Below are 27,848 nucleotides of genomic sequence, written 5' to 3' on the forward strand. Positions count from 1 at the left end.
TGGCAGAGGGGAAAGAGTTCAGAGGTAGGGGTGGGGGCTGGGGGAATGTCAGTGGGGGTGCCAGGCATGATTTGGGATCTGTGGGGGATATCAATGTGCAGGTTTACAGGTTTGTTTTGGCAGGGTCATAGGAACACACTCCTGCTCTTCCTGTCCCACAAGATGTACTGGAAAAATTCTTGCCTATTCCATACAGCAGCCCTCAGTTCCCTTTTGCTGTCATGTTTTTTCCAAGACCTGGGACACCATCCCCTCCTTGCATGGGATGCCCCGCAGAGGTAAGACCTCCAAGGTGCACCCCATTCTGCTGCCTGTTGGGTGGGATGTTAAACCGTTGTGCTGTCTTCCCTCTCAGGTGGATGTAAAATATCCCGTGGTGACATTTTGAATAAAAGCGGTGGAGTTCCCCCTGATATACTCGCTTATGTTCATCCCTCAACCAATATTGCTAAAGGGAATTATCTGGTCACTTTATTATTGCTGTTTGTGGGATCTTGCTATGTGAAAATTAGTTGCAGTGCTTCCTACATTACGCCGATGACTACACTTGTAAAGCTACACTTGGGACATCCCGGGTTCATGAAAAGTGAGATATAAAGACAAGTCTTTCTTTCTTTCATTGGCATGCCCCTAGCAAGCAGCAGTGCTGGTCCAGATCTTCATCTTTTATAGACAACAGTTCATATGATGGAAGCAGAGAGACATTTAATTGTTACTTGGCTCAAATGAAAAGCAATCTTGTTTCAGGTGTCAAGATTTTATTTTGTTTGGAGTATTGCGCTTGTAACGAAACCATTGCTGCAGCCTTTAAATGTGACAAAGCTTGACATTCTAAGTTATTAAGTACAGAAGATGGCAACACTTTATTGGCTCCGTTCCACCCATTTGCATAATGTTGGGGTTAATTTGGATCAAGCAAAGCTACACATATCAAATGATTCAGTTCTATGTTTTCCTGACTATCTGTCACAGCAAAGATGAAAGATTGCCATGGGCTCCTGCGCAATGGTAAAACTCCTTTGACATCTCTAGTAATATATGTCAACATGGCCAATATGTAAGTAAAAGGAAGCAGTTATTTTGAGGAGTTCTTGACAATCTCTTGAAAGACCAGCGAGTTAAATTGTATTTCAGTGCAATTGCTTTCACTATGAATGTGCATCAAACGTTGTTACATTTAATCTCTGTGGCTTTTGGAAGGTTCAAAGGTGACAATGGCAAATGAAGAGTGCACAAACCTCTTTCAAACATCTTTCAGTAGTTTAATGTAATTGAGGCCAAAAACTGGCAGGAAACAGAAAGTGCTAAAACATTACTATATTCGAATTATCTCTCTGGGATTCAGATTGAATATTATGTTTTTATTACACAATACAAGTAGGCATTCAAAAACAATTGGATAAATACTGTCAAACAGGCTTCAGGAAAGGTAAGCTGTAAATGATTGCTGAGGAGCTAGGAGGTTCATGAGTGCTCTCTCCCATGTGCGTTATGATGATATAATGGCATCAGTCGCACATAAGGGATTGTGCAAGCACATTGTGGGTTCATTTCTAAATTCTAGGTACGCGTGAGTAGATATGCATGAATAGAAAGCTTGAAGACATCAGCAGCAGAGCTGTGTGCGCTGTGTAATGCTCTAAGCCTAAATTAAACAGAGACCGGATAACGTGACACACTTCCCTTAAAATGATGGCATGCTGATATCCCTTAAAGGCATGTTACAACATTCTGTTTTCTTTTTAAAGATACTTTCCACCCCCCCACTTTCAATGAATTATAACTATTTACAATGCAGGTTCATGTTTAGTTACCATTACAGAAGTGTATAAGGCTGATGAATCTATGAGTCTCTAAAGTGTAAAGGTACACCCAGATCTTGTAATGGTAACCTTTTCTGGAGGTTTCTATGATTGTTCACAGTGACCTGTAGGATTGTCATTCTTGGATGTTGTTCCTGGTTGCATTTGGGATCTAGTCTTTGAAACACTGGAATTGTATGGTGGTTGAGGAGCTGACATGGATCTGATTTGTCCTCTGTTACACCACGTTGTTGTGCCTATGCGTAATTACTTCGTAGGACCTCGGTTCTGAACAAATCCTTGTCGGCTCGGCGGGTTGCCACGTATCTTCTGTGGGATCCTGGATGTGAGCTTGTTATTCCAACTGTAAGCCTAGCAATTCTCTACCCACATTTTTATTGTGCACATTGGTTATCTTCTCTTGCAGTTTTAAAACTTGCTCTCTAGTTTCTGCAAGAGTAGAATGGGTAAGAGTAGGTAAATTAGTACACACTGGTCTGCCAAACATGAACTCTGCTGGTGATGGCATGTTGCACTTAAAGGTGCTGTTCTCAGATATAACATTGCAATGTGTAGATCTTGCTTGGTTTGTCTGCATTTAAGGATTAGGGATTTCACCATATGAATCATTTGTTCAGCTAGGTCTTTAGAGCAAGGGTGATGAAGAGAAAATGTAGTATGATCTCATTCCACTTCTCAAACATGTCCTGAAATGGCTTACCAATTAATTGCGGACCGTTATCTGTAATGATCTCTCTAGGCACACCAATTAGACTGAAAATAGCACTTAGAGTGTGCATGACAGTTATGTTTGATGTATTGTGCAATTGTCGAATAATAGGGTACTTGGTAAAGTTGTTGGTGATGATGATTAAGTCAGTGCTATGGACATGAAAGAGGTTGGATGCGATTTTAGACCAAGGGTGGGTAGGGACTTCATGTGGAGTCAATAGTGCTTTGTGCTGACTTGGCATATGCTCTTGGCATGCCCCACACTTCTTGATGATGACTTCAATGTCATTGTTCATATCCAGCCAGTAGACTGTCTCTCTTGCGAGTCTTCTCATCCGATCTCTGCCCATGAGTGAGTGACGAAGTTGTTGAAAATATCAGGTTGCAAAGATTCCGGTATGATGACCTGCCTGCCTTTAAAAATGACTTCCAAGGAGTTTCCTAGCTTGTCCCAGTAAGGCCAAGGTGGTCTCATGTGTTCATGGACATGCTGAATTGAATTAGGCCATCCTTCAGTGATGGTTTCACAGCTTCTGTTGTGTAGAATCTTTTGCCATTTCTCTTTGTAGCTGCTGACATTGGCATTGCACAAAATATACCAGATCATTTGGGGGACTTGTGATCTCTTGCAAATATAGTGTTGCAGCTCACCTGAAACTGTCAATTTTGTCAAAACATTCTGGTTATTTTGATGTTATGTCGTGCACTGAGGTGATAGCAGTCATATCTGAGGTTTATCTGCTGTATGAGGTCTGATTGATTCTATGGATTGTTGTTAGTGTGAGGTCACACGTGCCAGTAGACCTGTGACCGCTGGGCTTTAGTCTGCACAATACAGAACATCTGTGGACACCCAGGGGGATTGATTGTACTTGCTCTTCAGGCCTATGGATCCTACACCTGGAAATAGTGAACTGTTGCACGCTGAAAGTTTCACAGTGGTAGGTTCCACCATGGCACTCCACACCTATGGATACATGCCTCTTAGAATACACAGAGGTAGTATGTTGGCACTTGCCCCTGTGTCAATCTTGGCCAATAACGAATAGTTAGCAACTTTCTAAGGGCAGGTAATTTTAATCCTGGCAAACACTTCAGAAGGTGTGACAGTGCCTATATTTTCCATGAGATTGACGGAGAGAAACATGTGTTCACTGTTCCTAGCCTCGTCGTGCGCATCATCGATATATTCTGGTCTGTCAATCACCTCATGTATACGTTTCTGATGGGATACCAGATGGTCATTCTTACTGCTTGAAGGTTTGGCGATATATTTCCCAGTCAGGGTGGTGAGTGGCTGGGAGGGGAACTTCCAGGTGGTCTGTTTGGATCAGTGTATGGCTCTTTGTAGTTGCATCAGCCTTTGCTCTAGTGCACTGCCACTGCCAAAGGCCCTTTCTGCCACATGCTTTGCAGAATTGATGAAAGCTGGGCATTTCCTTGGTGCATGCAGAGGGCCACACCTCCCACATGCCTTGCTAGGTTTGGGCGTTCTAGTAAGTGCTTCAACAATTGCGGTTGTGTTTAGGACCTGTAAGTCTCATCAACCTGTGAGGATTGCTTTGCACTCCTGTCCATCCTTGAGTAGCTCTTTGATGCCATACATTTTGGTATTATCTAGCAGGTCTTTCTGCAATGCTTCCATGGTAGTGGATGTGATCACCAACTCAATAATTCTGTCTGCTAGCTTTGCGTTGAAAAATCATAGTACGCACCTTTCTCTCTGCACCTGCTGATTGAAGTGGTCTATGGATTCTGTAGGCTGTTATCGAAATGACATGAACTTTACTCGGTGAATACTGAAATTTAACCTGATTCTGAACTGTAGTCCTGTTCACCAGACTAATTCCTGGGATGAAGGGGTTGTCCTATGAGGAAAGGTTAAAGAAACTCACCAAGCCTCCTTAGACAGCACCTCCCAAACCCACGACCAACACCACCTAGAAGGACAAGGGCAGCGGACACATGGGAACACCACCACCTGCAAGTGTCCCTCCGAGCCACTTACCACCCTGACTTGGAAATATATCGCCGTTCCTTCATTGTCACTGGGCCAAAATCCTGGAACTCCCTCCCTAACAGCACTGTGGGTGTACCTACACCACAGGGACTGCAACGGTTCAAGAAGGCAGCTCACCACCACCAGCTCTTTATTTGAGCACTATCCTGGCCTGTGTCATCAAAGCTTTTCTGTGCAGCCACCACACCGCGATTTCGACACTCTCCAGCGCTACGGCTTCGTTGCAGCCTGACCAAAACTTTGAGGGTCTTCTCATGCCATGGAGCATGATCTAAGGCTGTTCACCATGTCATACATCTACTTAATCTCATTACCAGGCTGAGCATTGTGTTGTTTAGAGGGAGCCACTGCTGCACACCATGTCTTGTGTGTTATCATGTTATAAAGGCACCTACAAGAGCAGGTCAGAGGCTAGGAATCCTGCGACGAGTAGCTCATCTCCCGAATCCCCAAAGTCTATCCACCATCCATAAGGCACAAGTCAGGAGCATAATGGAATACTCTTCACTTGCCTGGATAAGTGCAGCTCCAATAACACTCAAGAAGCTTGACACCATTCAGGACAGAATAGCCCATTTGGTTAGCAGCCCATTCACAAACATTCACTCCCCCCACCACTGACGCACAGTAGCAGCGGTGTGTACCATCTACAAGATGCACTGCAGAAACTCACCAAGGTTTTTTAGTCAGCACCTTCCAAACCCACGACCACTACCATCTGGATGGACAAGGGCAGCAGATACATGGGAACACCATCACCTGGGAGTTCTCCTCCAAGCCATACACGACCCTGACTTGGAAATATGTCGCTACTCCTTTACTATCGCTGGGTCAAAATCCTGGAATTCACTCCCTAACAGCATTGTGGGTGTACATACACCATCTGGACTGCAGCAGTTCAAGAGGATAGCTCACCACCACCTTCTCGAGGGAAACTAGGGATGGGCAATAAATGCTGACCTAGCCAGCGATGCACACATCCCATAAATAAATTTTTAAAAATCACTCATAAGGGGCTGAGTAAACACGTTGTGGATTCATTTATTAATTTTAGGCATATGTGAACAGATATACATGGACAGAAAGCTTGAAGACATCATCAACAGAGTTGTATGTGCTGTGTTCTTCTCTAGGCCGAAGGGAAACTGAGGCTGGATTACATGACACACTTCCTTTAAAGTGATGCTATGCTGCAATCCCTTGAAGGCATATTACAATAATCTCTGAGACCCACAAGAATAACCTGGGCTATAGGTGCCCAACCTTCCCACCCCTTGCTCCCCGTCCCCCACCATCCCCACCCCATAATCACGATCATGACACCCAGTTCCAAAGCGCCTCCCCACCATTCCTGGCTGCAGCTCAGGGACCTCTGGTGTCCATCCTGAATCTAGGCGAGCTGCATTGACTCTCCCTGAATTTTGACATGAATTCTATTCTGTTTTGTCATACAAAAGAGATAGGAAAATTATTGGGAAGAGTGGCGCCCAGAATGGAGGGTCTGAAGTTCGAGCACATTTCAAACTGAAATTGTTTCACCCGCTACAATATGAATGGAGATAAAAGAGTCTCCTTTACCCATTCCCTATGCTTAAAAGTTCTACCTTTTAACCACTCACTGCTTAAAGCTTTTTCTTGAGTTCCCTATAGGATTTATCAGTGACTATCTTATGTTTGTGGCTTCCAGCTTTGGACTTCCCCACAAGAGGTAACTTCATCTATCCTATCAAACCCCTTCCTAATCTTAAAGAAGACTATTAGGTCAGTCTTCTGTCTTCTATTTTCTGAAACAGAACCCCAGCCTGTTCAGCCTTTCCTGATAGTTAATAGCTTTCAGTTCTGGTATCATCCTTGTAAATCTTCTTTGCGCCTCTTCTTCTGCATCTATATCCTTTTTGTAAGATGGAGCTCAGAACTGGGCTCAGTACCTGAAGAGTGGAAACAGCATTCAAGAAGCTCAACACCATTGAAGTGATCAGCGCCCCACCACTGAACTCAGCATCTACCCTCTGATGCCCATTGCACTTTGCCTGCCATATTTCCTATCCACTAGAAACATTGCTGCAATTCCGCAAAGTTGCTTCAACAGCATCATTGAGACCCGTGAAGTCTACCGCCAAGAAGGACAATGGTAATAAAACCTACAGGTTCTTCTCCCGAGTCACACCTTTCCTTGATTGTTGGCCTAGGTTGGCTCTCAGTCTGACAATGCCTCAATTTAAAAATCCTATTCCTTATTTTCACCTCCTCACAATGCTCCACCCTTCCCTATCTCTCTAACCTCCTCCAGCCTACAACCCTCCAACATCTCTGTGCACCTCCACTTCTGGAATCTTGTGCATTGCCCGCTCCACTGTTGGTCAGCTTAAGCTCTTGAATTCTCTCCCTACACCTCTTTGCCTCTCTCCTCCTGTACAACACTCTTTAAAACCCATAATATATTGTTATATTATTCGTTAAGCGCTAGGAACTAATTGTCATGTGAATATATATCGCTGGGTTGCACTGCAGTCATGTGCCGAATAATAATTTATCAGTCTACCAACCACATAGAAACATAGAAAATAGGGGCAGGAGTTGGTCATTTGGCCCCTCGAGCCTGCTCTGCCAGTCAATATCATCATGGCCAATCCTCTATTTCAATGCCATACACCGGTTCTCCCCATACCCCTTGACACCTTTAGAGTCTATAAATCTACCTATTTCCTTCTTAAATATATTCAGTAACTTGGCCTCCACAGCCTTCTGTGGTAGAAAATTCCACAGGTTTACCACCCTCTGAGCGAACAGGTTTCTCCTCACCTCAGTCCTAAATGGCCTACCCTGTATCCTGAAGATGTGACCCCTTGTTCTAGTCCCTCAGCCAGAGGAAATATTATCCCTGCATCCAGTTTGTTCATCCCTGTCAGAATTTTATATGTCTCCAGGAGATCCCATCTCATTCTTCTAAACTCCAGTGAACACAGGCCTAGTCGCCCCGGTCTCGACCCAATCGCACTGGCCAATCTCTCCTCAATCTCTCCTCAATCCTGCCATCCCAGGAATCAGTCTGGTGAAACTTCGGTGCATTCCTCTATGGCAAGTATATCCTTTTTAAGGTAAGGAGGCCAAAACTGCACACAATACTCCAGGTGTGGTCTCACCAAGGCCCTGTACAGCTGCAGTAAGACATCCTTGCTCCTGTACTCAAGTTGAAGCAATAACCTCATAGCGTGCCACAATTCAGAGAATTGATCCATTCGATCCAGTCACGGATGATTGGTCTCATTATGTTGAATGCCTTGCATTCTATTTCCAAGCAAATAATATTACAGGGGAAGAGAAGAGATAAGCGATCCTCTTATCTACATGTGGGAATAAAGCTTACGGCTTAATTTGAAGGTTGATGGCACCCAGTGCCCCAGATTCGAAAGATTTTGATGAATTGGTGGACCTCGTGAAGGGTTGTTACCAGCTAAAGCCCTCGATAACAATGCAACGTTTCAAGTTTAAATCAAGAAATAGAGCCCTGGGGGGAGACAGATGCTTGTTATGTAGCAAGCTTGAATCAGTCAATCATGTGAGTTTGGTACATCTCTAACCGATATGCTGAGAGATCGTTTAGTGTGCAGTGTGAATGAGGACACGATTCAGAAGAGGTTACAGTCCGAAACAAATCTGGATTTTAAGAAGACACTGGGGATTGCATTGGCCATGGAAAGCGCAGTAAGGGATTCAAAAGCCATAGAGGGAGCACAAAATGGCGTCGTCCTCCACACTGGTCAGGAAGGCCCAGCCGAAAAGGGCGTGAAAATGCAAGGCTCTGCAGAGAAATGGGGAACAGCCACCGCTAACAGAAAAATAAAAAGAATTGACTCAGCAGTGAAAATAAGGAATAATGGCAACAGTGGTGGAAATAAGCAGACGAGTAACAATTGGCAGTTTTTAAAAATTGAATGTTTTTATTGACATCAAAATGGACACATAATGAGACAGGGTAAGCTAAGAATCACAGAATCACACAGTGCAGAAGAGGCCCTTCGGCCCATCGAGTCTGCACCGACACGTGAGAAACACCTGACCTGCCTACCTAATCCCATTTACCAGCACTTGGCCCATAGCCTTGAAGGTTATGATGTGCCAAGTGCTCATCCAGGTACTTTTTAAAGGATGTGAGGCAACCCGCCTCCACCACCCTCCCAGGCAACGCATTCCAGACCGTCAACACCCTCTGGGTAAAAAAGTCAGGCAGACTTTCAAAGGAAAGAGAAAACCCCATGAGATTGACAGTGTAGAAGAGCCTGAAGCAACAAATTCGGATATTTATTCATTCTTTAACTTGAAGGTAGAGAAAACAGAGCCAGTTTGTGTAGCAGTAAAAGTGAATGGCAGACCTATTCGTATGGAAGTGGACACTGGAGCTTCCACTACAGTGATTGGTGAGCATACTTTCCGATATTTGAAGAATGGACAACATGACCTAAATTTGGAAGGAACTGATGCCAAATTAAAAGCTTACACGGGTTAAGACATCCAAGTCAAAGGCATAAGCAGAGTTACTGCCCATTACGGAAGCCAGTCAGCAAAGCTACCCATGTTGGTATTGAGGGGCAGGGGATCAAGCCTATTAGGACGAAACTGGCTGAGGGAAATCAACCTGGATTTGTCACAGAGATTCCAAAAGGAAGCTGAAAACGTTCCTGTTTTGGAAAAGGGGAGTGTAAAGGGTCAACAGCCTAAAGAAATGCAGGATGTTTCAAGCAAAGGCACGGTAGGACAGCAAAAAGAGCTAGGAGAGATCGTCCTGAGGGACAGAGTCTGGGTCGAGGTGAACAAACTCTGCAAAACAAGTGAAAAAAAGACACAGAAACACAACTAGGGTCCTGATCCTGGCAGCGTACAAGTATACTGTTGTACATAGGCCTGGAAATTAAATTGCAAACGCCAGTGTACTTAGTCATTTACCTTTACAAGAAAATGAAGAAGATGTCCCAGTTCCACAAGAACTCGTGTTATTGTTAAATTTCTCAGATTCATCACCGGTATGTGCTGGACAGATCAGAGATTGGACAAGCAGGGACCCAATCCTATCTTGAGTACGAGAACAAGTGCTTTATGGTTGGTCACAAGAGCCTATATCTGATGAGATGAAACCGTACTTTAACAGAAGACATGAAATAACCAGCCAGGATGGCATCTTATTGTAGGGAGCACGAGTGATAGTTCCTCCAAAGGGAAGAAAGCCATTCTTAATTGAAATACATAGTGCACGCCCAGGAATATCGCGAATGAAGACCATAGCATGCTGCTACCTATAGCGGACTGGAATGGATGGAGAAATAGAGGGCTTATAGAAGAATTGTGTGCAGTGTCAGTAATTGCAAAATTTACCTTCAACAGCTCTGTTATACCCTTGGGTGTGGCCAGGAAAGCCATGGGCACGGTTGTACATTAACTATGTGGGACCTTTCATTTTTTATTTATTCATTCATGGGATGTGGGCTTCACTGGCTGGGCCAGCATTTTTGCCCATCCATAGTTGCCCTTGAGAAGGTAGTGGCGAGCTGCCTTCTTGAACCGCTGCAGTCCATGTAGTGTAGGTACACCCACAGTGCTGTTAACAAGGGAGTACCAGGACTTAGACCAGTGACAGTGAAGGAAAGATGATATATTTCCAAGTCAGGATGGAGAGTGACCTGGAGGGGAGCTTCCAGGTAGCGGTGTTGCCATCTATTTGCTGCCCTTGTCCTCCTAGATGGTAGTGGTCATGGGTTTGGAAGGTGCTGTTGAAGGAGCCTTGGTGAATTCCTGTAGTGCCTCTTACAGATGGTATACACTGCTGCTACTATGCGTTGGTGGTGTAGGGAGTGAATGTTTGTGGATGGGGTGCCAAGCAAGTGAGCTGCTTGGTCCTAGATGGGGTCAAGCTTCTTGAGTGCTGTAGAAGCTGCGCTCATCCAGGCATATGGGGAGTAATCCATCACACTCCTGACTTGTGCCTTGTAGATGGTGGACAGGTTTTGGGGAGCCAGGAGGTGAGTCACGATACCTAGTCTCTGACCTGCTCTTGTAACCACAGTAATTATATGGCTAGTCCAGTTCAGTTTTTTTTCTCTGGTAACCCGCAGGATGTTGATGTTGGGGGATTCAGTGATGGTAATCCCAAGGGATTACCTAGGGAAAATCCCAAGATATTCTATGAGTATATCAATGGGAAGAGGATAACCAGGGAAAGAGTAGGACCCATAAGGGACCAAGGGGGCAATCTATGGGTGAAGCCAGAGGACATTGCTAGGCTTTTGAATGAATACTTCACATCCGTCTTCACCCAAGAGAATGGGGATGAAGGTATGGAACTCGAGAAGAGAGACTGCGAGGTTCTTAAGCAAATTGATATAGGGAGTGATAAGGTATTGGAGGTGTTGGCAGGCTTAAAAGTGGACAAATCTCCAGGTCCAGATGATTTGTGTCCTAGGCTGCTGAGGGAGGCAAGGGAAGAGACTGTAGGGGCTCTGACCCAAATTTTTAATTCCTCTCTGGCCACGGGGGAGGTGCCAGAGGACTGGAGAACAGTTAGTGTGGTTCTGCTATTTAAGAAGGGTTGTAGAGATAAGCCAGGGAACTACAGGCCAGTGAGTCTCACGTCAGTGGGAGGGAAACTATTGGAGAAAATTCTGAAGGAGAGAATCTATCTCCACTTGGAGAGGCAAGGTTTGATCAGGGATAGTCAGCATGGCTTTGTCAGCGGGAGGCCATGCCTAACAAATTTGATTGAATTTTTTGAGGAGGTGACCAGGTGTGTAGATGAGGGTAGTGCAGTTGATGTGTTTGATATGGATTTCAGCAAAGCCTTTGACACGTCCCACATGGGAGATTTATAAAGAAAGCAAATGCACATGGGATACAGAATAATTTGATAAGGTGGATTCAAAATTGGCTCAGTTGTAGGAGACAGAGGGTGATGACAGAAGGATGCTTTAGTGACTGGAAGCCAGTGTCCAGTGGCGTACCACAGGGATCTGTGCTCGGTCCCCTATTATTTGAAATTTATATAAACGACATAGATGACTATGTGGGGGTAGGATTAGTAAATTTGCGGATGACACAAAGATTGGCCGGGTGGTTAACAGTGAGGTTGAGTGTCTTGGGCTACAGGAAGATATAGACGGGATGGTCAAATAGGCAGATAAGTGGCAGATGGAATTTAACCCTGAAAAGTATGAGGTGATACACTTTGGAAGGAGTAATTTGACAAGGAAGTATTCAATGAACGGCATGACACTAGGAAGTTCTGAGGAACAAAGGGACCTTGGCGTGTCCATGGATCTCTGAAGGCAGGGGGGCATGTTAGTGGGGTGGTGAATAAGGCATATGGGACACTTGCCTTTATCAATCGAGGCATAGATTACAAAAGTAGGGAGGTCATGTCGGAGTTGTATAGAACCTTGGTGAGGCCACAGCTGGAGTAATGTGTGCAGTTCTGGTCACCACATTATAGGAAGGATGTGATTGCACTGGAGGGGGTGCAGAGGAGATTCACCAGGATGTTGCCTGGGATGAAACATTTAAGTTATGAAGAGAGGTTGGATAGACTTGGGTTGTTTTCATTGGAGCTTTTAGTTCCAGATTCAATTCAAATTCTGCCATCTGCTGTGGGTGGATTCAAACCCACATTCCCAGAGTATTACCCTGGGTCTTTGGATTACTAGTCTAGTGACAATACCACTATGCCACTGCCTCCCCTCAAGGGAACAATGTTTCTGCTTATTGTAGATGCACACCCAAAATGGATAGACATATATGAGATGATGTCACCAATGTCTTCCACTACAATTGAGAAGCTACGTCAAATTTTTGCAATTAATGGACTTTCAGAAGTCATCGTATCTGATAACGACACAGCATTACTCTCTCCTCCATCCCCATCTCCTTTACGATCTCCCTTTTTTCCAATAATTTATACTTTTTCAATATATTTTTCTTTTCCCACCGATTTCCATGATTTTAAAATTTATTTCCATCCATTGTTTCATCTCCACCTTTTAGCCTATTTTGATCCCTTCCCCCCACCCCACCCCCACTAGGGCTATCTGTCACTTGCTCGTCCTGCTTTCTACCCTTAATGTCACCATTAGCACATTCCTTAGCTAATATCACCACCGTCAACTCCTCTTTGTCCATGACATCTTTCACAATCTCGTTTTTGCCTCCACCTATCACTGGCCCTCTACCCAGCTCTACCTGTCCCACCCTCCCCCCCTCAACCAGCTGATATTTCACCTCATTTCTGTATTTCCTCAGTTCTGTTGAAGAGTCACATGGACTTGAACCGTTAACTGTGTTCCTCTCCGCAGATGCTGACAGACCTGCTGAGTTTTTCCAGCTATTTTTACTTTTGTTTCAAATTTCCAGCACCCGCAGTGTTTTGCTTTTATCTCGGCATTTACAAGTGCTGAGCCTCAACGGTATCACTCATGTGAAAACTTCGCTGTACCACTCTTCTTCAAAGGGACTGGCTGAAAGGGCAGTTAAAACGCTCAAGCCTGGCATGAAAAAGTTAACTGGAGATTCCCTAGCAACCAAGCTAGCACGCTTCCTTTTCCATTATAGGACCACCCCTCACACAGCAACAGGTGTCACACCTGTGGGATTATTAATGAAACGTCATCTCAGGATGAGATTGAGTTCAATAATGCCAAACTTAGGGGGGATGGTGGAGAGGAGTCAAGGAAGCCAGAAAACTGGACATGGCTGGCTTAGTCATGAAAGAAAATTTACCATGGGAGAAACGGTATACGTGAAGGATTTTAACCAAAGTGGTTACCGGGTGAAATAAGTGCAGTGACTGGGCCTCTATCTTAGCACATGAAGGTGGAAGGTTGAGTTATATGGAGACACGTGAATCATCTAAGGAAGAGAGAGGCAAGTCATCGAGAAATGATTCCACCAGTGTTCACGACCGAGTCAACGGTTCCTGTTGAGAGAACTCAACCTATTACAGACACGTCTGAAGGGCCTGTTGTACCCACAGGAGTTGAGAAAACAGATCTGCGGGTACCCGCTGAAGAACCTGATGTTCAGACAACTCCAGAAAATGAGGATTCTAACAAAGCATCTGAAGCTGTAGAGCTGAGTCGTTCTACAAGCCAAAGGAAATCCCCAGAAAGACTGAATTTGTAAATTACTTCTCAGTGTAAATAATTTGCCATTTTGAAATGATTGTAATTGTAAATGTAAAACGATGTTTCTGAGAAAAGCGGGAGGAGGGATGTGGTAACTATGGTTTTACCTAATGTGTAGTATAACTTTAAGAAGGATGTTATAATGGAAGATCATATGATCTTGTATAACCAATAGAGGAGTAGCGCAGGCTAACTCTGTAGCTAGTTAATAGTTGGAAGTCAGTGTTCTGCAAGTGAGCAGCAGAAGTATGTAGGTAGAGTTCGGCGTAGAAGCACCCATGTGTAGCTGCTGAGTAGCTTGTAAATAAACAGAATATGTTCCACCTAAGAAATGTCTGCAGAACTATTCTATCTGAAGTACCAACTCGATCACCCCGCAACAAGTGTGCAAGTGTGATTCACAAGTCACCATAAACTGGTGAGGGAGTCACAACACTTCCTCCCTCCTTTTTTAAATATTGGGGTTACATTTGCCACCCTCCGATCTGCCGGGACTGGTCCATGGGGAGCAACAAGGAATACGCTCGATGAAGCTCCAGTATTTTGAGTCTAAAGTGTGATTATTTCTAATTTATGGGAACCAGAAGTCATAACAACGCATGCCCTTGAACAAGCTTCTGTTTCCTTGTTCTAATATCTCCTTACGTGGTTCAGTGTCAAATGTTGTGCTCCTGTGAAACACTTTGGGCTGTTTTACTATGTTAAATGTTTTACTATGCTTTATAGGGTGATGGTGGTGTAGTGGTAATGCCAGTAAACCAGTGACACAAGTTAATCTTCTGGAGGTATGGGTTCAAATCTCAAGGTGGAAGTTAATTTCAATGAATTAATCTGCATTGGTATCAGTAGCCATGACAACTATTGTAAACAGTGATGGTGACCATGACAGCTATTACTGATTATTGTAAAAAAACCCCATCTGGCTTACTGTCCTGGGAAGGAAACCTGCCGTCCATACCCAGTGTGGCCGACATGTGACTCCAGACCCACAGCAATGTGGTTGGCTCTTAACTACCCTCTGAAATGGCCCAGCACGCCATTGATTTCAAGGGCAGTTAGGGTTGGGCGACAAATGTTTGCATTGCCAGCGACCCTCACATCCCATGAAATTGCTGGGTTCCAGACGCTCAAATTCTGTAGCTAACGTCATCATGATGAAGAGGCGTGTCAGGATGCATCATGGGATTACCCAGGCTTGGCCAAGTTACGGACATACGTTTTAAAAGTGTTTGCGGTTATAAAAAAATACTAGAATGAATATGACCTTCTGGCCAGGACAGGAAGTAGATGAATGGTCTTTGGTTTATACTGTAATAAACTGCTAGCTTGACCTCAGGATCAAGGTATGCAGAATGCTAGGCAATGCAGTGAAACGTCAAGATGGATAGGCAAAGTCCATGTTTTCGAACATGGTTTGTGCTAACAGTCAGGTCGTTCCGTGATTGTTTTACATATTCCTTCAGAACTGCAGATGAACAGGTGTTTATGTTGTAAACTCATTTGTAATTAAGGATGTTACAATTAGACATGAAAGATAAGAGCACTGTGAGTTAATGATGAGTTACCCAAAAGATGGTATATATAACTGACAGGAGCTGTGTAACTTCGAATTGCCTTTTAGAGCATTCTGAAAGAACATTTCCCAAGTGTGCGTACTTGTACTAGATAAAGAGCTGCTGCTGAATCTACCTATGGTAGTCTCTGTGTTGAGTGCCTTTTAGATACCCCACAACAGTGAGAGTACAATGTCAAAGGAAAATTCCCACCTTCAACTTTTCAGGGCAATTATGATGTACAATGAATGTTGCCTTACCAGCATTGCCACATCCTAGGAAGAATTTTCAAGGTGTATTTTACTAACCTCAGTGGCAAATCCCCTATGGTGGATAAATCAGTTGAGCAATAGCACTGCCAACTTATGACACAAAAGTTGGATAACTTGATGAACGTGCAAGAAAAGGCCAGTTAGCATTGAATTCTTTGAACTCTTGAACTCTTGGAGTTCTGACGAAAGGTCATCGACCTGAAACATTAACTCTGTTCCTCTCTCACACATGCTTCCAAGGCCTGCTGTGCCATAACTTCCTTCAAATGGTATCAACGTTAGATTGCCACTCCCTGCCCAATTGCTTACACAAAATTTCTTCCATGCCTGTCTCACCTGACCTTCCGACTCAGACCGGGCGAGATCTAAGCAATGCAGCTGTCTCTGAAGCCCAGTAGAGTCAGATTGAAGACGGACATGCCCCCGCCTTTTCTACGGCACTAGCTGTCCTAAACCAGGTAAGTTTAAAGGTCCGATTGAATTTGACAGACCAGGGAGAAGGTAAGTGCTGAAGGTAATTGGATAGAATTTGGGGGGGATCGGACATTGGGGGAGGGGGTTGGGTTGGGGGTGTCAGGCATTGGGGGCCTGGGGGGGGTATTGGACATCAGTGGGGGGGTGCTTTGGGGAGGGTCAAACATTGCGGGGTGGGGGGTGGATTTGGATATCGGGAGGGGTGGGGAGGAGGGTGGAACATCGGAGGGGTGTAGGGGTTTCAGACATCGGTGGGGAGGAGGGGGGGTGCCTGACATCGGGTGGGAGGCTGTTGGAAGTCAGAAGGGAGGTAGGGCCTCCGCGGGTGGGGGAAGGTGGGTGTCCGGTTGGGTCAGGTTGCACTGGCGATCGGGCCTGCGGGAGGGATCAGGTCATGTCGGGGGTGGGGTTGGGCCTTCAAGTCAGGTTGGGGGAAATCCCTTGGCGAGTCGGCGGGGCGGTGGGGGAGAGTAACATGTAGCTGGGGGTGGGGCAGTCCCATGGTGGGGTCGGAGGTTCGGGGGAGGTCCCTGAGGGGTCAGGGATGTAGGGGGAGTCCCATGGGGGGCCGGTTTGTTTTTTCACAACGGTTACCCAGGAGTTAGAAGGGCTTTTAATTCTAACTTTCGCTGAGTTTGTGAAACACTGCCGGAACCATCCAAAGTTTACGATTTAAATCGCATTTTCGGATGGTTCCCAGAGCAGAGCAATTGCCCAGAGGGAATTTGAACTCCTGGGCAATTGCTGTGCAAACCCTGGCTGAGTTCCGAGAGGGGTTCCCCAGCGCATCTTTGGGTTAACCCCCAAATCTGACACTGGGGAGCTCGGAAGTTACAGCCCGCTGAGTATTTCCAGCATTTTCTGTTTTTATTATTATCAAACTCTTTGAGATTTACTGATGCGTGAGGCACCATCTGACCCGCATGGAGTCAGTGTCTAATTTTGCAGCACTGAGACACTCTACCTCCCAAATGTTATTCTCTACATAATTATATATTCCGCGATCAAAAATGAAAGGGGCTGGGTTTTGAAAGCCACGCGTATTTTAGCATTTACAGGGCATGGTCTCCACAACTATTTATGAAAGATATTTAGCACAACCAGAATACGGAAGGTAACAGGAGGACAGGAATAAAGCCAGCTCATCTGCCATGATGTTTGGCAGGCAGACAGGGCCAATGGTTGCGTTGCGGTAATGTCATTGGACTAAGAGGCCGCCCTTGGGATACGGGTTCAAATCCCACCACGGCAGCTGGTGGAATTTAAATTCAATTAATAAATCTGGAATTGTAAACTAATCTCAGTAATAACGAGTGTGAAATTAGCAATGATTGTCTCAAAAACCATCTGGTTCATGAATGCCCTTTGGGGAAGGAAATCTGCCAGTCTGGCCTACATATGGCTCCAGATGCACAGCAATGTGGCTGACTCTTAATTGTGCTCTGAAATGGCCTAGTAAACCACTCAGTTTAAGGGCAATTAAGGTTGGGCAACAAATGCTGGCCTTGCTAGTGTTTCCCTGGGATCATTTAAAAAATTCTTTCATGGGATGTGGGCATCGCTGCTGCAGTCCATGTGGTGTGGGTACACCCACACGTACTTTTAGGGAGGGAGTTCCAGGATTTTGTCCCAGTGACAGTGAAGGAACGGCGATATAGTTCCAAGCCAGGATGGTGTGTGGCTAGGAGGGGAACTTGCAGGTGGTGGTGGCCCCATGCTTCTGCTGCCCTTGTCCTTCTAGGTGGTAGAGGTTGGGGGTTTGGAAGGTGCCATTGAAGGATCCTTGATGAGTTTCTGCAGGGCAGCTTGTATATAGTACAGACTGCTGTCAATTTGGTGGAGGGGGTGAATATTTAAGTTAGTGGAAGGGGTGTTGATCTAGCAAGCTGCTTTGCCCTGGATGATGCCGGACTTCTTGAGTGTTATTGGAGCCACACTCATTCAGACAAATTCCATTTATACTGACAAGAATTCCCTGTGGCTATATCTCATTCCTACCTATGTGCTGCTAAAGAGAATACTGAACAAACAGAGGTTTTTTTTTTACATTAAGAAAGCAAATGTGTTAATTGGATCATCTCAAAGTGCCAATATTTGTGCTTTGACCATCTTCTTGCTTCTTTAGCCAGATAAGGACCGCTTTATTCAAACAATCCAATACATGTTAGTGAATATTTTTCTTTGTGTTATGAGGTAGCTGTACCAATTGACTTCAGTCCAAGGTAAGAAACCATAGCGTGACGGACAGCTTATCGTTAGGCAATATACTGGATATTACTTCATCTTCTTCCCATTGCATCCATCAGCGAGTATATAAGAAAGGATCTGGGTTATTGATCCTCAACATGGCAGGAGATTGCAATCAGTTTAGTCCTCTTCAGAATGCATTTAAAACTTGGCAAGCTCAACATGCTACTCCTTTTGAATAATTCATATGTAATTGCTATCATTTTAACAACAAGATACAATTGCAGATAATAAGAGAGCTGTGTGCAGTGCTGCTGATAGCTCTGTCTGTAGGTGGGCTTCCGTCATGAAAAAGAAATAACTTGAAAGAAAGATTATGCATTTATCTACAAGTGCGGAAGCAGGGATGCACATCGCACAGAAGGAGGCCATTGAGCCATCGTTTTTCTGCATCACTTCAAAACTGCACGATCTCCCCCCTTCTCCCGTATAGCTCCACATGTTTCACCTCTCATATACGTGAGCTTATCCAAAATTATGTTGCCCATACCCTAATTTGCACCAAGTCCCGTTCACCCACCACCCCTGTGCTTGCTGACCTACATTGGCTTGCAGTGTGCAAATGCCTCAATTTTAAAACGTTCCAAAGAAGTCTCACATTGCACTCGAAACGTTCACTCTGTTTCTCGCTCCACAGATGCTGCCAGACCTGCTGAGTTCTTCCAGCGCTTCCTGTTTTTATTTCAGATCTCCAGCATCCGCAGTGTTTTGCTTTTACTAAAATTTTCATCCGGGTTTTCAAGTTAATCCTTGGCCTTGCTGCAATCTCTGTAATCTCCTCCAAGCCCACAACACTCCGAGGCCACATCTGCCTCAGCAAAACTTATTGGATTATTGAAAGAACGCTTCTCATTGACTAAACCCCTTCTGGGGAGGAGATCTGCCGTTCTTACCTGGCCTGGCCTTCATGTAACTACATGCCTACAGCCATGTGGTTGACTCTTAAGTGCCATCTGAAATGGCCAAGCAAGCCACTCAGTTGCATCAAACCGCTACAGTGAAGTCAAAACATAATGAATCACTGTGGTTGTACTGAGACAACAATGGTTCAAGAACGCAGATCACCACCAACTTCTCAATGGAAATTTGGATTGGCAACAAACGCCAGACTTGCTGGCAATGCTCACACCCTGCTCACAGGAATAATCAAAAAGAGTCACCATTTATTGTCCATTCCTCACTGCCTTTGAGAAGGTGATAAATAATTTCCATGTGGGTGTGGGGAGCATTTGATGGTATTTTGGAAAGCATCAATGAAGAGCATGAAACATTCCATTAAAGGTGAGCAAATAAGGGAAAAAAAGTCTCGCGCTTATCCAGGGTCTTTCACAAACTCGGGTTTCCCAAAGATGATTCCAGCAAATGAAGTATTTTTGAAGTGTTGTAATGTCACAAACGCAATAGTATATGCAATTGAATGCAAAGTATTTTGGGTGTGTGGCACACACAAAAAAAAAGAGGGCAAATTTAGGCCAACTAATTACCAAATGATCAGCCTCCTCTTAATCATCAGCAAAATAATGGATAGTTCCATTGACAGTGCTATTTAATTGCTCAGCAATTAACTATCCTAATGCCCAGTTTATGCTCCACCAGGGACACACTGCCCCTGACCTCATTAAGCCTTGGTCCAGACATGGACAAAAGAGTTGAATTCCAGAAGTTGAGATGACAGTAACTGCCCTTAACATCAAGGCAGCATTTGACCAAGTATGGAATCAGGGATAAAAGCAAAAAACTGCGGATGCTGGAAATCCAAAACGAAAATAAAAATACCTGGAAAAACTCAGCAGGCCTGGCAGCATCTGCAGAGAGGAACACAGGTAACGTTTCGAGTCCGTATGACTCTTCAACAGAACTAAGTAAAAATAGAAGAGAGGTGAAATATAAGCTGGTTTAAGGGGTGGTGAGGGGGCGGGGGGGGACAAGAAGAGCTGGATAGAGGGCCAGTGATAGGTGGAGATAACCAAAAGATGTAACAGGCAAAAGGAAAAAGAGGTGTTGAAGGTGGTGATATTATCCAAAGGAATCTGCTAATTAAGGGTAGAAAGCAGGACGAGCAAGGTACAGATAGCCCTAGTGGGGGTGGGGTGGGGTGAAGGAATCGAAAAAGGCTAAAAGGTAGAGATAAAACAATGGACGGAATACATTTAAAAATAATGGAAATAGGTGGGAAAAGAAAAATTTATATAAATTATTGGAAAAAACAAAAAGGAGGGGGAAAATCGGAAAGGGGGTGGGGATGGAGGAGAGAGTTCATGATCTAAAATTGTTGAACTCAATATTCAGTCTGGAAGGCTGTAAAGTGCCTAGTCGGAAGATGAGGTGCTGTTCCTCCAGTTTGCGTTGAGCTTCACTGGAACAATGTAGCAATCCAAGGATGGACATGTGGGCATGAGAGCAGGGTGGAGTGTTGAAATGGCAAGTGGCAGGGAGGGTAGTACTGAAGTCAATGGTAACAAGGGAGAAAGGCCTCCACTGACTAGAGTCAAATCTGTAACAAAGGAAGATGGTTGTGGTTGTTGGAGACCAATTATGTCTGCCCTACAACATCACTGCAGGAGTTCCTCAGGCAGGTGTCCTAGGCCTGACCATCTTCAGCTGCTTCATTGATGACTTTCTCTGCATCCTAAGGTCTGAAGTGGGATGTTCACTGATGATTGCACAGTGTTCTGTTTCATTTACAAGTCCTCAGGTAGTCAAACAGTTTGTGCCCACACACAGCAAGACAGGACAACATTCAGGCTTGGGTTGTTAAGTAGCAGCATCATTCGTGCCACACAAGTGCCAAGCAATGGCCATCTCCAAGAAGGAAGAGTCTAACCAATTCCCCTTGACATCCACTGACATTATCATTGCTGAATCACTCACTACCCTGAGGGCTACCATTGACCAGAAACTGATCTGGACCAGCTATATAAACACTGTGGCTGCAAGAGCAGGTCAGAGGCTGGGAACTCTGCAGTGAGTAACTCACCTCCTGACTCCCCAAAGCCTGTCCACCATCTACAAGGCACAAGTCAGGAGTGTGGTGGAATACTTCCCACTTGCCTGGATGAGTGCAGCTCCAACAACATTGAAGAAGCTGGACACTGTCCAGGACAAAGCAGCTGCTTGACTGGCACCCCATCCACCACCTTTAACATCCACTACCCCCACTACCAATGCATACAGTGGCAGCAGTATGCAACATCTACAAGATGCAATGTAGCATCTCTCCAAGGCTCCTTAGACAGTACCTTCCAAACTCACAATCTCTACCATCTAGAAAATCAAGGACAGCAGGCATATGGAAAAGCCACCACCTACAGGTTTCCCTGCCAAGTCATTCACCATCTTGACTTGGAAATATATGGCCGTCCCTTCACTGTTACTGGGTCAAAATCCTGGAACTCCCTCCCTAACAGCACTGTGGGTGTACCTACACCACTGCAGCGGTTCAAGGAGGCAGCTCTACCACTTGTCGAGGGCAATTAGGGATGACAATAAAGACTTGCCTTGCCAGTGACACCCACAACCACTGAATTAACACCAACCATCGTCCTTACTGCAAAATATTTAATGGGCGCGTATGACAAGGATCAAAATTAATTTAAAACAGTGTGAGGGACCAGTAATTACTTTTTTTATTCTCTCACAAGATGTGGGCATTGCTGGCTAAGCCAGCATTTATTGCCCATCCCTAGTTGCCCTTGAGAATGTGGTGGTGAGCTGCCTTCTTGAACCGCTGCAGTCTATATGGTGTAGGTACACCCATAGTGCTGTTAGGAAGGGAGTTCCATGATTTTGACCCAGCGACAATGAAGGAAAGGCAAATTGGTTCCAAGTCAGGGTGGTGAGCGACTTGGAGGGGAACTTCCAGGTGCTGATGTTCCCATGTGTCTCCTGCTTTTGTCCTTCTAGGTGATAGAGGTTGTGGGTTTGGAAGGAGCCTTGGTGAGTTCCACCAGCGCATCTTGTAGATGGTACACACTGTTGCTACTGTGCGTCGGTGGTGGAGAGATTGAATGTTTGTGGATGTAGTGCCAATCAAACTGGTTGCTTTGTCCTGGATGGTGTGAAGCTTCTTGAGTGTTGTTGGAGCTGCACTCATCCAGTCTACTGTGGGTAATATTCCATCATACTCCTGACTTGTGTTTTGTAGTTGATGGACAGGATTTTGGGAGCCAGGAGGTGAGTTCTGCACCGCAGGATTCCAAGTCTCTGACCTCTTCTTGTAGCTATAGTATTTATATGGCCGGTCCAATTCAGTTTTTGGTCAATGGTAATTCCCTCAAAATGTTGATAGTGGGGGATTCAGCGATGGTAATGCCATTGAATGACAAGGGGCAATGGTTATATTCTCTCCTGTTAGAGATGGCCATTGCCTGGCACTTCTGTGGCATGAATGTTAGTTGCTACTTGTCAGCCCAAGTGTGAAAGTTGCCCAGTTCTGGCTCTCCATGGGCATGGACTGCTTCAGTCTCTGAGGAGTCACAAATGGTGTTGAACATTGTGCAATCATCAGTGAACATCCCCACTTCTGACCTTATGATGGAAGGAAGGTCATTGATGAAGCAAACTGAAGATAGTTGGGCCTAGGACACTACCCTGAGGAGTTCCTGCAGGGATGTCCTGGGGCTGAGATGACTGACCTCCAACAACCACAACCATCTTCCTTTGTGCTAGAAATGACAGCAGAGAGTTTTCCCCCTAGTTTCCATTGACTCCAGTTTTGCTAGGGCTCCTTGAAGCCAAAATAGGTCAAATGCTGCCTTGATATCAAGGGCAGTCACTCTCACCTCACCTCTGGAGTTCAGCTCTTTTGTCCATGTTTGAACCAAGGCCGTAATGAGGTCAGGAGCTGAGTGGCCCTGGCGGAACCCAAACTGAGCGTCAATAAGCAGGTTATTGATGAAGAAGTGCTACTTGATAGCACTCAATTTCCTGATGAAAGAGACTGGACTGATGGGCAACAATTGGCCGGGTCGGATTTTCCTTGTTTTTTGTGTACAGGACATACCTGGGCAATTTTCTATATTGCCGTGTAGATGCCAGTGTTGTAGCTGTACTGGAACAACTTGGCTAGGGGTGTGGCAAGTCCTGGAGCACAAGTCTTCAGTACTATTGCCAGAATATTGTCAGGGCCCATAGCCTTTGCAGTATCCAGTGCTTTCAGCCGTTTCTTGATTTCACATGAAGTGAATTGGATTGGCTGAAGACTGGCATCTGTGATGCTGGGGACCTCAGGAGGAGGCCAAGATGGATCAACCACTCGGCACTCCTGGTTGAAAATGGTTGGAATTACTTCAGCTTTGTCTTTAGCATTGATATGCTGGCTTCCCCCATCACTGAGGATGGGGATATTTGTAGAGCATCTTCCTCTAGTGAGTTGTTTAATTGTCCACCACCATTCACAACTGGATGTGATAGGACTGCAGAGCTTAGATCTGATCTCTTGGCTGTGGGAACGCTTAGCTCTGTCTATCGCATTCTGCTTCTGTTGTTTGGCACGCAAGTAGCCCTGTGTTGTAGCTTCACCAGGTTGACACCTCAGCCTGGTGCTGACCCTGGTAAGCTCTCCTGTGCTCTTCATTGAAACAGGGTTGATCCCTCAGCCTTATGGTAATAGTAGAGTGGGGGATATGCTGGGCTATGAGATCACAGATTCTGCTTGTATATAATTCTGCTCCTGCAGATGCCCCACACTGCCCCATGGTTGCCCAGTTTTGAGCTGCTAGACCTGTTCAAAATCTATCATTTGGCACGGTGGTAGTGCCACACAATATTATGGAGGGTAGCCTCAATATGAAGATGTCCATAACAACTGTGCGGTGGTCACCCCTATAAATCCTGTCATGGACAGGTGCATCTGCAGCAAGCAGGTTGGCGAGAAAGAGGTCAAGTAGGTTCTTCCTTCTTGTTGGTTCCCTCACCACCGGTTGCAGGCCCAGTCTAGCAGCTATGTCCTTTAGGACTCAGCCAGCTCGGTCAGAGATGGTGCTACTGAGCCACTCTTGGTGATGAACATTGAAGTCCACCACCCAGAGTGCATTCTGTGCCCTTTCCACACTCAGTGCTTCTTCCAAGCGGTGTCCAACACAGAGGAGCAGTGATTCATCAGCTGATGGGGTTGGGGGGGGTGTGGGCTCTGGCGAGGGGCAGTAGGTGGTAACCAGTTGGAGGTTTCCTTACCCTTATTTGACCAGATGCTATGAAAGTTCATGGGGCCCAGAGCCGATGTTGAGTGTAGCACAAAGGGTTAACGGATGGGATGTACTAATGTGTGATGTAGATGATAATGTACTGCTGACACTGGTCAGTCATGTGTTAGACTCTCAAGAGAGAGAGGTTGGAATCATGCCTAGGAGCTACATGCCTACTCTGTAACCTGTTTAGAAGTAGCACTAATAAACAATTGTAAAGCAGATACCAAAGTATTTCTATAGTCTGTCTAAGAACCAAATCCCTCGCCTGGAGTCCAAGACAGAAGGACCCAATCTCAGAACATCATGGGGTCCAGAGTCAATGTTGAAAACTTCCAGGGCAACTCCCTCCCAACTGTATACCACTGTGCCGCCACCTCTGCTGGGTCTGTCCTGCCGGTGGGACAGGACATACCCAGGGATTGTCAGGATGGCTTCTGGGACATTGTAAGGCCTGTGTGTGTGACTAGTTAGCCTGTTGTTTCACTAATCTGTGCGGCATCTTTCCCAACTTTGACAGAAGTTCGCAGATACCAGTAAGGAGGACTTTGCAGGTTCAACAGGACTGGGTTGTCAATGCCAAGTAGTATATCCAGTTCCATTCCATTGAGATTTTGTAGCAGTTTGATACAACTGAGTGGCTTGCTAGGGCATTTCAAAGATAATTCAAGAGTCAACCACATTGCTGTGGGACTGGAGTCACATATAGGTTGGATTAGTTAAGGTTGGCAGATTTCCTTCCCCAAAGGGGCATTATTGAGCCAGATGGGCTTTTATGACAATTGACAATGGTTTCATCGTTACCTTTACTGAGACTAGTTTGTAATTCCGGATTTATTAATTGAATTTAAATTCCACCAGCTGCCAGGGTGGGATTTGAAATCATGTTCCAAAGCATAAGCCCGGGCTTCAGGATTGTTGGTCCAGTGACACCACCACCTCCACACGCCCGCCCGCTCCCCCGCTCCCCCTCCCCCGCTCCCCCCTCCCCCTCCCCCGCCTCCACTCACCCCTCCCCCCTCCCCCTCCCCCGCCTCCACTCACCCCTCCCCCTCCCCCTCACCCCTCCCTCCTCCCCCTCCACCTCCCCCTACCCCCAGCTCCACTCCCCCCTCCCCACCTCCCCCATCCCTCCCGCCTCCACCCCCCAACTCCCCCTCCCCCCTCCACCCCCCCGCCTCCACTCCCCCCTCCCCCTCCCCGTCCCCCTCCCTCTCCTCCCCCTCCTCCCCCTCCCCCTCCCCCATAAACATCAAAGATGGCCGATAATGGGATTTGTCATTATTCTCATAAAATGTGATAAGTGTGTTAAATTTCTTCCTGCATTTCTTCCAGGGATTTGTTTCATTGGCATTCAGACTGTTAAGCTATTCTCCTGCCATTCTTGCTGGGCAAATTAACCTTGGGTTGTGGGTTTCCCGAAGAGTAGCCTCGCCTTTCTATCACCTTCTTCACCAAAATCCATATCATCACGTCTGAGAAATGGGTATTGCCCTGACTGCTTGCGGATGTGATTTAAAATGAACGGGTGGCACTTACAATCCACAGAGCCTGTCTCTTTAGAACAACAAATTATATTTATATGGTGCCTTTAACTTTGCAGGAGCATTATAAAACAAAGTATGACACTGAGCCACATAAGGAGATATTGGGTCAGGTGACCACAAGCTTGGTCAAGAGGTAAGTTTTAAAAGGTGTCATAAAAGAAGAAAACAAGATAGAGAGGTGGAAGGGGTAAGGAGGGAAGTCCAGAGCCTGAGGCCTAGGCAACTGAAGTTATGGCCGCCAATGGTAGAGCAATGGTAATTGGGAATGCACCAGGGGCCAGAATTAGAGAAGCACAGATATCACAGAGTATTATTGACAGGCTGGAGGAGATTACACAGACAGGGAGGGGCAAGGTCATGGAGGGATTTAAAAACCTTAAACTGTAGTTTCCTGGTTCGGCGCAGGGTGAGTTACTAATCACCAGTTGGCATGGAGATGACATGCTGCATGGCCTCCTTCTGTGCTCAAACCATTCAGAGTTAACGCTTTGAGTCTGTATGACTCTTCTTCAGAGCTAAAGAGGAGTAGAAATGTGATTAAATTTATACTGTTTAAGTGGGGTGGAGCAGGTGAAGCTGGATAGAAGGTCAGCGATAGGTGGGGTCTAAGGAGAGATTGACAAAGATGTCATGGAAACATTAACGTTAACCATTCTATGATTCTATGATTCTATTCTATGAAGTTTTTCCAATGCCTGGAGCTCCCCAAGACTCTATATTGGAGAGACGAAATGCAGACTGGGTGACCGCTTTGCGGAATACCTTCAGTCTGTCAGCAAGCATTACCCAGACATTCCTGTCGCTTGCCATTTCAACACACCACCTTGCTCTCATGCCCACATGTCCGTCCTTGGCTTGCTGCAATGTTCCAGTGAAGCTCAGTGCAAACTGGAGGAACAGCACCTCATCTGTGACAGCCTTCCGGACTTAACATTGAGTTCAACAACTTCAGACCACGATCACTCTCCTCTATCTTCACCCCTTTCTTAATCCCTTTTTTAAAATTTATTTTTATTTTTTATTTACTTATTTTTATTTTTATTCACTTCTTCATTGTTTTATCACCTTTTTTACCCCCTTATCCCTTTTTCTATCCTTTTTTTCCCAACCGCCGCCCCTTCCTCCCACCCCACCTCCAAAAGGGCTATCTGTCACTTGTTCTATGTTATTCTTTCACAGTGTGCTGACCCTTGATCTGCTATTAACACATTCTGCTTTGTTACCATTCTGCCACTGTCAGCACCTTCTTTACTCTTCACCACTACCATTAACACTCCCTTTGTCTTGTGTCCATGACATCTTTGCCAATCTCTCCTTATCCCCCACCTATCGCTGACCTCCTATCCAGCTTCATCGGCTCTACTCCCCCTTAAACAGTATAAATTTCATCACATTTCTCCTTCTCTTTAGCTCTGAAGGAGGATCATACGGACTCGAAACGTTAACTATGTTTCCCTCTCCACGGATGCTGTCAAACCTGCTGAGTTTTTCCAGCATTTTGTGTTTTTATTCCTTCTGGTTTCAATTGTTATTTCTGTTCATCCTGTTCTCTGCTGGAAATGGTTAGATCTTCAGAAATGGGCGGGGACAGAAGGCGATAGTAATCCAGAGGCCCAGGCTGGGGCATGGGTTCAAATCCCACCACAGCAGCTGGGGAATTTAAATTGAATTAGTAAACCTGGAATATAAAGCAAGTTACATTAATGGTGGCCATGACAATTATCATTGATTGTTGTTGAAATCTTATCTGGTTCACTAATGCCCTTCAGGGAAGGAAACCTGCCACCCTTACCTGGTCTGGCCGAGGTGTGACTCCAGACCCACAGCAATGAGGTTGACTCTTAACTGCCCTCTG

Source organism: Cetorhinus maximus, chromosome 4 (genome assembly GCF_964194155.1).
Source record: "Cetorhinus maximus chromosome 4, sCetMax3.hap1.1, whole genome shotgun sequence".
Taxonomy (NCBI): Eukaryota; Metazoa; Chordata; class Chondrichthyes; order Lamniformes; family Cetorhinidae; genus Cetorhinus; species Cetorhinus maximus.